Consider the following 11644-nt stretch of genomic DNA (forward strand, 5'->3'; position numbering starts at 1 on the left):
GGTGCCAATAAGGCACACACTCACTTAAACTCTCTTATCATTTCACTACTAAATATTTAAATGTGCAAGTTTCAAGTATTTATGAATGAAATGATAAAAGCTCCTTCTAAAAATTATAATACTAGGTCAACCCAAGAAAAATTATTAATTTCTTAATATTATTGAATATCTCCTCACTACTTAGATTCCTTTCCGTCTCTGTCTCTGTCTCTCTCCTCCTCATTTTCAGTCTGTGTGTTCAAACCAGGATCTAAGAGTGTCATATATTCTAACAGGTCAATAGTAGGTCACTATGTCCTTCGGTCTCTTTCAACGTCTTTTTCACTCTCTCACTCTCCCTGCAAGTTATTTATTATGGAAAGCAAGTTGTTCAGCCAGCAGAGTTCCTCCCTGTCTGCATTTTACTGGTCATTACCCATGCTGTCATATAACATGTTTTTATGCCTCTATCTTTCCTGTAAATTTATATTAATTCCTAAGTTTCCCATAGATCTAGAGGCCTAATCAGATTCAGGCTTGATTCTTTTTTTTTTTTTTTAATCCTCTCTTTTTAATATCCAAGAGAAGTATCTGGGTTTCACATGCCGTATTATCAGAGAATCATTTTGCTTACTTTTAATGCCTGTTCCACCTCTAAATTTTCAAGGAAACATAGAAAAGACATACTCTGGCTGCCCCCACCCCATCTCCTGCTATGAGGAAGGATTATCTATCCTAAATTCTGAGGCAACTCTAATAACTTGAGGTTAACAACTGGCCACACCTATGCCAAATTCAACCTCTCAAAGTCTTAGCCCTGAAATTCGGTCTCTGTTTCAGGTTCCCTCTTCCTATCATGTATTTTGTTCCACCTAAGGTCTTCAGTAAAGATCTTCATAATCCATTCTTTAAGTTATCATAAAATGGTCTTGGCCTTGAACCTTTGGTTCATAGAGGTTTCATGATCTTAGAACTTATGACCTCCTCCAGCCTTTGACCTGTTACAAAGAAATCCTACTGTCCTTACAATTACATATCTAAGAGGAAACACTACATCCTTCTCAAAACAAAGAAAATTTTCTGGCAAATGATTTGTTGTCTTCTACATAGTGAAATAGTGGGCAACTCTATGTGATCAGCCCAGCCTCCAAGATACAGGATTTAATATAAATATGATCTTCTGGGACCACAGAATTTCATAAAAGCGGGCATAGTAAGTTTAAAAAATGTTTCACAAAGGTTACCTGATATAATCCTTCAAGGTAAATTATGAGTTCGCTTCACCACCCTCATTCTAAAGGTAGGAAAACCAAGAGTGAATAACTTGCCAGGGGTCATAAAAGTGTCTTTTCATTACAACATATGGTATTTAATCAATACTTAAATTAGCAATGATTGTTCAAAGTCGGACAATGACATAAAAAAAGGCCAATATTTCAAAAATCTGCACAGGTCTGGCTAAAGGCAATATGCATTCTAAAACTGGGGCAGCAGTCTTTCAGAAGCAAGGAAAGAAAAAAAAAGGAAAAGAAAAGCTCTGCATATTTCTTGGGGCCCAGGAGACTGGCAGAACACCCTGGGGGGTAATCTTCTGTTACTGATGGAGATGTAAAGTGCTGGTGCTGCACAGGCAAGACTCTGCTTGGCACCGTTCTGTATTTTGGGCTCCAAAGCCATAAGCTTATTCCTTGCTAAGCTGTTTATCTATCCTTGCCCCATTCTCCCATTTGGTATCACCAGGGCTTTTCTGTAAACATCTTTCTTCTTTCTATTCAGCACTGTTTTTCTTTAATATCAGAATTTATGTGGTATTTAGGATTTAGTTAAACAACCAGACTCTTCTATATCAAACAAACTTAATTTCATTTGCTTATCTCTATAACCTTTCCTGCGAGGTACCCAACACAGAAGAGTCTGCTTATTCCACCAACTAGTCCCCAGGTGTCTTCTGGCTTGTTCAAACCTACACAATAGGGAGAAACATAAGTCAGGATCTGTTGTTTCATACCCTCTTAAGATGACTGGAACTACTGCCAAATTTTTAGCAGATTCTCCATAAAAGGACCCAGACATAGAGGCAAGATGGGATTCTGTTGTATCCATATTTCCAAATTTATTTTCAAATAAACTTATTCCATCTATTCTTTCTTTTAATTTTTTTTAATGTTTATTTATTTTTGAGAGAGAGAGAGAGAAAGACAGAGACAGATGGTGAGCAGGGGAGGGGCAGAGAGAGAGAAGACACAGAATTCGAAGCAGGCTCCAGGCTCTGAGCCGTCAGCACAGAGGCTGATGCAGGGCTCGAACTCATGAACCGTGAGATTATGATCTGCCTGAACTGAAGCTGGACACTTAACTGACTGAGCCACCCAGGCGCCCCTCCATCCATCCTTTCTTTCATTTATTCACACATCCATCTATTTGCTCATCCATCCACTCAACCATCTGTCCATTCACTTGACTCTTCATTCACTCATTCATTCATGCATTCATTCAAGAAAATCTAAGTCCCTTCTCTGTCAGGCACCACTGTTGAATTACTCCCTCTATTCTCCATCCTATCCTGTCCCTTCCCATCTTCTTTCTTTACTTTTTCTTGTTCTACTCAAATTTCTGCATCTACCTCAAAAGTCTCATGCTTCTTTATTATCCCCTCTAGTGCATGTGATAATCTCCCAATATATATTTGTGGATTAATAAGAAAAGTTTACAGAACAAGAAGCAGGAAATAATGGTGAGTAAACAAACTAGAAGAAAGATCAGGAGAGGTTTAGAATACGAGGTGACTAGATGATTACCTAATCTGATAAGATTTCTAGGAATCTTCTACCACTTGGAATTGCGGTATATAGTTTAGGCTTTATAGACCATGAGAGGTAGAAAGAGGAAATCGACTTATTTATAAAATAAGCAGCGCTCCCAAGGCTAAGTTGTTGGTGGCGATTTGATTTCCTAAGTAGATGTATATTTCAAATCGTGAAACTCAGTGGCATGCAATAACCCCTTGGGCCTTAGCCCAAGCGATACAGCTTTGTTAAAACAGTCCACTTGGATCATGATATTGCCAGGACACACCGGCTAGCATATACATGCTTGGGAATGAAACGGACCTGAGGTCAAGTCCAAACCTTAATATTTTCTACCTCCGTGGCCTTGGGCAACTTATTAACCTCTCTGAAACTTTGTAAGAATAATAATACTTAGCTCTGTGGATTTTTGAAAATTAAATTATATAAATGGTAAAAGTTTTTAGGCAGCTCCTGGCACATAGTAAATGTTTAGTTACAGTAGCTATTAGTACCATCACATGGATGTGATATTTCTCACAAGCACACTTAGTCAATTCATGGCTTGTAATCAATCATACATGTCTACTTCTGCTTCTGCTCTTTAAATAGGAATGGTTATCACCAATATTAAAATATGTACTAGCTTCAGTTTCAAGGAGGAGTATGTAATTTACCTGATATTTTCAATCTTTAAAAGAAATTCCAAAACTACCTACTATATTGACAATGAGTGTTTAAATTAACATGAACTACTTCTGAGAAAGTCTCAGAGCTTCATTTATTAAATCAATCATTTCCTCCTATTGGCTTTACTGACTAAAATGGGCAATAATCCAGAACAAATTAATCCTTTATGTTCCAATTTAATAAAACTTTTAATGTACAGGCTTTGGCCAGAATGTAATAAAATGTGAATCAAATAAGATTATAGGGGAAATAAGCCAATCATTAGAAGGATTTTTTTTAAGTAATCCAGATGCCAGCTAGGGTCACACTGCCCCTTAAAATGAAGATAAGAATGGATTAAACCCCATGCCATAGCAGTAGGAAATCCAATGCTCTCTTTAAGATACCTGCAAATGGACTGGGAGCCTGGGTTCCTGTGGCCATCTAGTCTCTACCTGTTTCTGCTGTAAATAAAGTATTCAATTTATTAATAATTTCACCATGATCTTCATATTGTTACTTTCTTCCAACATTGCATTGAGCCAAACTTGAAACTTGGCCTCATCTCTTGGTTTCTATAAAGACAAACCCCTCACAAGGAGCATTTGTGTGCAGAGCTGACCTTACTGGAGGTTTACAGAGGAGACAGGAAAGGAGGTATTTAAGCATCACAGTAATGCAAAAAAAAAATTTTTTAAGTTAAAATGAATTACGCAACAATTTTTTTAAGGTTCTCCTATTGCTTCTGCCACTACAGACTGTTTACTTTCTGCTGTGTTCCAATTTATGTCCCAGACTCCAGCCAATTTCTTACTACTCCTCTTCTCCCCTATCTCTTCCCACTCCCTATTGAAATGTCCTTAAAATATACCAGTTCTTCTTACCATTTATTAGTGTATTCAGTTCTCTCTGGCTATTTCTAAATTTACTGCCAAATCTACTTCGATGAATCCCAAACCGATCATGTGTTAAAGATATCAAATGGCCAATCTATTTTCTTGTCAACACAAAAGGCCAGCAGAAACCTAAGGTTTCCTTTACCAGGATCTTCCCTCCTAAAAATATCTAAGTTTCAATAGTGATTTCTTCTTGTTATATAAATATTTAAGGAAGTAACTGAAGGTGAACCAAATAAAATAAAGCCAGAAACTCTGTTTTGTATATTGTGATGAGAATATGATTCTTCAAAAGTGGAAGAGTGACCACAAAGAATATTTCGTGGGATTCTTCATTGAGATTGATGGGGGGGGGGGGGGGGGGGTGGAATTTTTATGCATTTCCCCAATCTGACACATCATTTGACATGTACACATTTTATTGGTCTTGGATACAGAAATTTCTTTTCTATTTCCACTTATCCAGTGCATTGACCTTATCCAGTGCATTAACAAGAACATCTTAGAACTTCATGTAAAAATTGAAATCAGTTCCAGCTACATTACTTGGTTGGTGTGAGGGTCAGATGAAATAATAAATACATAAGAGCTTTATAAACTAGGAGACATAACTGAAGCCTTTAATGTATTAAAATATGGAGACCCATGAGAAGGTACACAAACTTACTGAAAGGCACAGGATGATCTACTCTTACAATCTGAAGTAGATATATGGCAATTATGCACTTGTCTCTGCAGCAATGTTTTAGTTCATTTTCATGAATAATCACGTTAAATACTTTCTTGGTACAGAATACAGAAAACAGAATGTGAAGGAAGGTAAATATCAAAAGTAGAATGATCACCAGGAGAATCCAGTATACATTAACAAAAGAAAAGGATGGATAAACAGGATGCCAGTTGTATTTATAATTATGTATATTACTTTCATTCAGCCTAAAATACCCATTCTGTTGTGATAAGCACATTAGCTTCCAACCTGTAAAGCTTCATGCAAAGGCAAGTTATAGAAAGAAGGATATATGGTAAGCATGGGACTAAAGTAGGGAAATTAACTGTATAATTCTTGCTTTGGTTGTTATCAGGCAAACGATAGCCCCAAATATCCATTTTCACAATAGGATTATACATGCATTTAATATCAAGTGCTCACGTTAGTTGCGAGAATACAGGATTTTTCTTACCCTAGCCATTGTTGGCATGAATAGAGTCCCTATAATCTCTGACCTTCCTTTCCCACATTAACCAAACTGACTAGCTACTTCTTTTTGTTATCTTCTTTTCCTATATATGCAAATACCTTCAGTCAAGACTGGTAGCCTAAGGGCCATTCGATCTTATTCAATTGTCTTTACATATTTCTGAAGGGACCAACTGTGCTATAATCCAAAGTTATTATTTCACTCTCCAGGGTCTATATATTATTCCTCTTATTTTTAAGTCATTTGAGAGGCACCTCACTGTTACGACTCCCCTTCCCCCTCACACAGCCAAATGAATATGTTCAAAGAAGGAAATGTCAGCTTTCCTATTACACCACCATCCACTTCCTCTCCAGGGTGGAAATTCACCTACACTTGTCTTTTGAAAAACCTGAGGGACCTCCCTCAAGGCACTGAACAGCAGTCTAAGAATAGTCTTCCCCAAAAAATCAGAAAGTCCCTGAGTAATAGAAAGGTATAAATCATAAAGACCTCTAGAAGTTGGTCTCTAGAGGTTAAAAATAAAGTTTTAAGAAGTAGTGATAAAGAAACTAAGCGTAGGTTTTTGAATTCGCCTAGTGCTCTCCTTACTTTACTCAAGATATTTCAAAATGGCAAAACTTTTAATGAACACTGTAGAAACAGGAACATATCAACCAGTGTATATTTCTGAGTACCAACTATATGCCAGTTCTTGTATCTATAAGCAAGATTAAGTTAAGGTCATGGTCATACCTCTCTAAGAATTCACCTCTAAAGTAGAAGGCAGAAGAACTAAACCAACAATTGGAATACAGGATGAAAAGCACTTTTGAAAAGCAAATACTTAACGCCTTGGGAGAAGCTCAACCCTCAGCAGCAGCAGGGGTAAAGAATGTAATGATGGTTTTCTCCCATCTAACATGGCTCCAATTGGAACAACAGAGGCAATGCAAGTTCACAAACATTTAGTTTATTTACCCTGGTCACAACAACTTTGGGAGAAAAGACAACAGATTTGCAGTATTTCTAAAATTTCCCAGTTCACATGCTCCATTCAACCATTTACTTAACACCCAAGAATATTTCTTTTACTCATCCCTTAGTGCACCCCACAGAATCCTCTAAAACTACTTCCTTTAATTAGATAGAGTCGTGTAGATCATTGCTTTTTTAAGCCTTTAATTAGAGGGGTGTGCACTTGTTTTTTTCTTCATTAAACATCGCTAAAATAAGGAGGGACAAGAGCAGCTGAGAGAGAAGCCTATATGTTACAGTCCTCATTACACTCTCTGATCCTTAGGTTGAACTCCAGTGCTTCCCTTAACTTATCTAATGTGCATGGCCACAAGATTGTAAGCACACAGTAATGTTACCCTCATCATCTTTGTTTTTCCAAATGTCCACCAAGAATTCACTTAACATATTCAATTTTGACATCAAATACAATACATTTTCTTCTCTTTGTATAATTGATTTCTCATTTGACCAATCCTACGCAGTGCAAGGGACTGTAGGGAATGAAGGAGAGACACATACCCCAGAAGCCTTCCGAAAAAGATGGATAGCTAGCTGGTTAGGGAGGAAGAGGAAAGGACATCCAGGCACAGAGATCTCAACAGGGACAAGACCCAGAAGTGAAGGAAAATGTGATTCAGGGAAGCACAAGTTTAATAAAAATGGAGCATCTGGGACATGAAAGAGAAGGACAAAAGAAGAGGACATAAACAAACCCAGCAGCCTACTGATGAAGAGAATCTGAAATACTGGGTCCAGCCATTTCTGTCCATTAATCACCACAAAGGCAATGACCATGTATTTCTCTTCCACTGCCACAAACCCTAGAACAGAGTGCAGCACACAGTAGAAACTAAATTTGATGAATGTATGAATGAATGATTGAATGAATGAGCAAATGAACACAGGTTATCCTTTATGTATAGCAGCTTTACATGTAGCACTCCCAGTATAACCGTCTTATCAAGGGAGCTATTAATTATAGGTAAGAAAAAATTCATGCTAGTAGGTATTCAGATGAAATATGGCACTTTGAAGGATCAAAATGCCTCTGGCCTAGGCTGGGTATGTAGCTAGAGAAGTCTACAACTTTGGCTGAATACTGGAATCGCCTGGGGAGCTTTTAAAAAATCTCAAAGCCCAGTTTCTAGTTAAATCAGAATCTCTCGAGGTAGATCCCAGCAGTTAGGCTTTCATGACTCCAGGTGATTTCAATATGCAGCCGCAGCTGAAGCTCCTGCACATCGACATAAGCTAAGGCTTACGACAGAGGTTCTTCATCTTGGTATACACAGGAACCACCTGGAGACCTTTCTCTCCCCAAAAAACACACATGCCTACTCCCAACTCCTAACTCAGTAAGGGTGGGAAGGATCTCCATGATCTGTGCTTTGAAAAAGCTCACCACGGTTCTGCTGGATGCTAAGGTTTGAGCACCACAACTTTAGAAAAGGGATAGTCAATTTGGCAAAAACTCGATGTTACCTAAAGGCAGGGCATGAAGATGAGAAAAGAACTCTGTCTTCCATCATGAGCCATGAAACCATCACTGCCGGAGACAGACTGTGCAAAAATGAAAAAAAGTTGCCACAAGACAAATGATTAAAAGCATCTCTTCATTCAGAGAAGCGGCATGTTTCTCTCCCTAGGCACATGACTCGTTCCCTAGGAAACACATCAACAGATGAGGCCACCTATCGGGCTTCAAGTATAAACCTAATAGTTGATCATCAGCTTGACCTACCTACATCTCTCTCAGGCAGTGGTAAGAAGAACCCCCACGTCCTACAATGAGGGCTTCTGGGCAGTTTTATTTATACTGAGGCTATATTACGAATCACCTGCTCCTGCACTGCTGACTGTGAGCATTGTTCTTTCTTTAATTAAATCCCTTGAGTGAAAGGATCTTTCCAATCAAACAAATTCTGGAACGCTCTGCAGATGTAAGCAGATTAAAGAAAAGAAAAATAGGGTCAGCCAATTATTTGTTAAGGGAGTGGGAAGTAAGAGGTATCATATACCTCTTTTTGAAAGAACAGGAATCAGGGAAATAAAAAAAAAATTCCTAATAGTCCTCTGCATTGTCTTCTCCACGAGGCAAAGGTTTCTATATTTTTTTCCCAAAGCCTTTGAAAACGGAATCAATGAGCTTCATTGCAGCACAGAGACCAGAGTTTCTCAGACTGTCAAAAAAAAAAGAAAGAAGTCAGCATTCGTTAGTATTAAATTGAGCGTTTTCTCTTATCAAAGTCAGTATGCATTCTCTTGTCCTAATAATACTGCATTTATTAGCTTGTCTACTTTGCTGTTATTAACTAAATGGAAGTGCTTGCGGAAACTACTTTACCTGAAAATTACTTTATTTTTATATAATTTGTTCTCTATTTCTCTTTTTTTTTTCTCATGGAAAGTTACTGAGGGTGTGCTGCATTGCTCTTATTACTATTTATAACAATTATTAATGACATTTTACTTTCACATGTCTTTATATGATACTATTTAATCAAGGTGCTTTGCCAGTTTTAAGATAAATAGTCTTGTGCTCAGAAGCCGGGAGCCTGTCCCATACTAGAACAATTAATGATTCTATGATGCCTGTCAAGAAAGAGTGGGGCCTTGCTGACTGACTTCACATGCACTTCTATCTACTTCACAGCCCTTCTATTTCTAATGTCACTAATTAATATTTGCTGCATGGAAGGAGGATTTGTTGTTCTTCAACCCTAAGAGCCTTGGTAAGAATGGCTGCCGTTGCTCTGCTACTGCAGAGGCATAAACAGGAACTAAATGGGAGGAAAGAGGAAAAAGAAATGCATGCTCTCTTTGATAAGAGAAAATAATTTAATACTAATGAATGCCAATTTCCTTTTGGAACAGTCTGAGAAAAAAGTCACAAAAATAATAAATTCCAATATTTATTAAATAATAGTGATAGGCTGGCATCTTGCTAAAAAATCTTTTCCACAGGCTGCCTTTATCTTTGTCTTTACCTCCTAATAATCTTATAAAATAGGAAGCATTGTTATCCCTATTATAGAGAAGAAAACTGAGGCTTAAGGAGATTTAGTGACTTACCTAAGGTTACACATGAAGCAAATGGACAAGCTGTGACTGGAACCTGGATTAACTCAAAGCTCATGGGAATGTCCTAAAAAATGTTCATGCCATTCAGGGGGAGAAGAGCAGTACCCATTCCAGAATTTACTTACCCATGCCATATCTCATTTTCAATAACGTCAGCATCGCTGATAATGTGTTCTTCAAATTTTGAATTTGTTAAGTATTTTCTCTCACATAAGTGAATTTCAGTCTCATGAGAGCAGCATGTCCCCATATCACAAGTTTCTAACGTTAAACAATGAAAAGTACATTCTCTCAAACGGTGACTTCTCTGGAGCTACTGAATGTCTAGAAAGATATATTTATTTATTTGGTCCTGTATCTCAGAGTGACTGATCACCAGAAATAAGCTATAACAATTCTCAGATATGCATGGACAAGCCCTATTAATTGATTGCCGTGGAACATCATGGATATACATTCCAATCATTTTCCAAACCTAGAGTTGACTTGCTTTTGGACTGTTTGGGATGGAAATATGCAGCATCTGATGGCTAAACTGTATCAGTGGGCAAACTCAAAAAATGTTTGCTATATACCTGCTCTATATTCAACAATGTGATAAATATGATAAAAGAAACATAAGCAAAGTCCTTGCCTTTGGAAATTTCACCATCTAACTGGTGAAATGAGACACGCATATGAAATAATTAACAAATGAGAAAGTCATAAAATGATAATCATGCGTAAGAAATAATACTATGATAAAGGTGTCGAAAAATAACTATAGGGTGAATTGTATATTTGTTCATTTATCAAATATTAATTCAATACTTGTTAGGTAATGTGAGATTTCAAAGAAGAATCAAATATGGTCTCTGTCCTCTAGTCTAGAAGCTTATAATATAGTTTGGGAAAATATATACAGATGAACAAAAATAAATATAATATAAACCAAATGTGATATGTCTAAGAAGAATATATTATATGGAAAACCAGAGAAGCCTTCATAAAAGAGGTTCCAGATAAGCTTATCTTGAGGTCCAAAGAGAGTTTCAGTGGGTGAAGAGTGGGAGGAGATTTCCAGAAGGAAAATTACACAGGTGAGCCTGTGTGTACACACGTATAAGCATGCATACACTTTTGAAAATTAAGAAAGAAATGCACAAAACCTAACTGGTTATTTATGGGTTGAAGAACTTCAGGGGATTTTTTTCACTTCTTGAAAAATTTGTGAAATCTTCAAGTTCTTGATGGTACACATACTTTTCTTCATAATCAGAAAATACTCTTTCCATTTTCAAAGCATTTTGTGCACCCTTGGTAACAACGGAGAAGACTGAAACAAAAACCAGACCAAGCAGATATTCTTATTACCTTGTTTAAGGGAGGGATGAGGCACCACGGGAATGGAAATGCATGGGTGGATTCCTTTTCCCTGCAAAGTTGAGGTAGGTACAGTTCTCAACTCTATTATCACTGATCCCATATCAAAGGAACTAATGTCTTCTGTGTTGAGCTGTAAGTAGGAAGTGTAATCCTGAGACCTTTCCAAAGTCTACTTCCTGTTGTATAACTTTTTCAAAGTTGATTTCTACTTGCCCCCAGTTATTCTGTATTATCAGCAACCTAGAAAAAGCCCTCAATGACCTATGTCTTAGTCCAGGTGCCCTAGAAAACAAGCCTGAGACAAGGTTTAAGTGTTGGTGCTTTATTGAGAGATGTAATCCCCAAACAGAGAGATAAAGAAAGATGGGAAGTAAATATAAGGTGATACATCACCATACCATCTATTGCTTCATAAGCCACAGTCACTCAGCTGTATGAACATCTCCAAATAAGCTGCAAAGAAAACTATGTTTGGTACCGCCCACGAAAAGGAAAAAGGACGAGGAATTTATCTGATGGCCCCTCATCCCCATCTCCTGTCTCCCATTTGATCAAACTTTCCCCGTAGAAAATCAACTCTTCTGCTCTTCCAGTTTATATTATTTGGTCCCTTTGACATTTTGGGTGGAAGCCAGGTCCCATGCCCTGTGGATGTAATCTGTTCTGA

Source organism: Panthera pardus, unplaced genomic scaffold, assembly GCF_024362965.1.
Source record: "Panthera pardus isolate Hobbes unplaced genomic scaffold, ASM2436296v1 HiC_scaffold_16, whole genome shotgun sequence".
Classification (NCBI taxonomy): domain Eukaryota; kingdom Metazoa; phylum Chordata; class Mammalia; order Carnivora; family Felidae; genus Panthera; species Panthera pardus.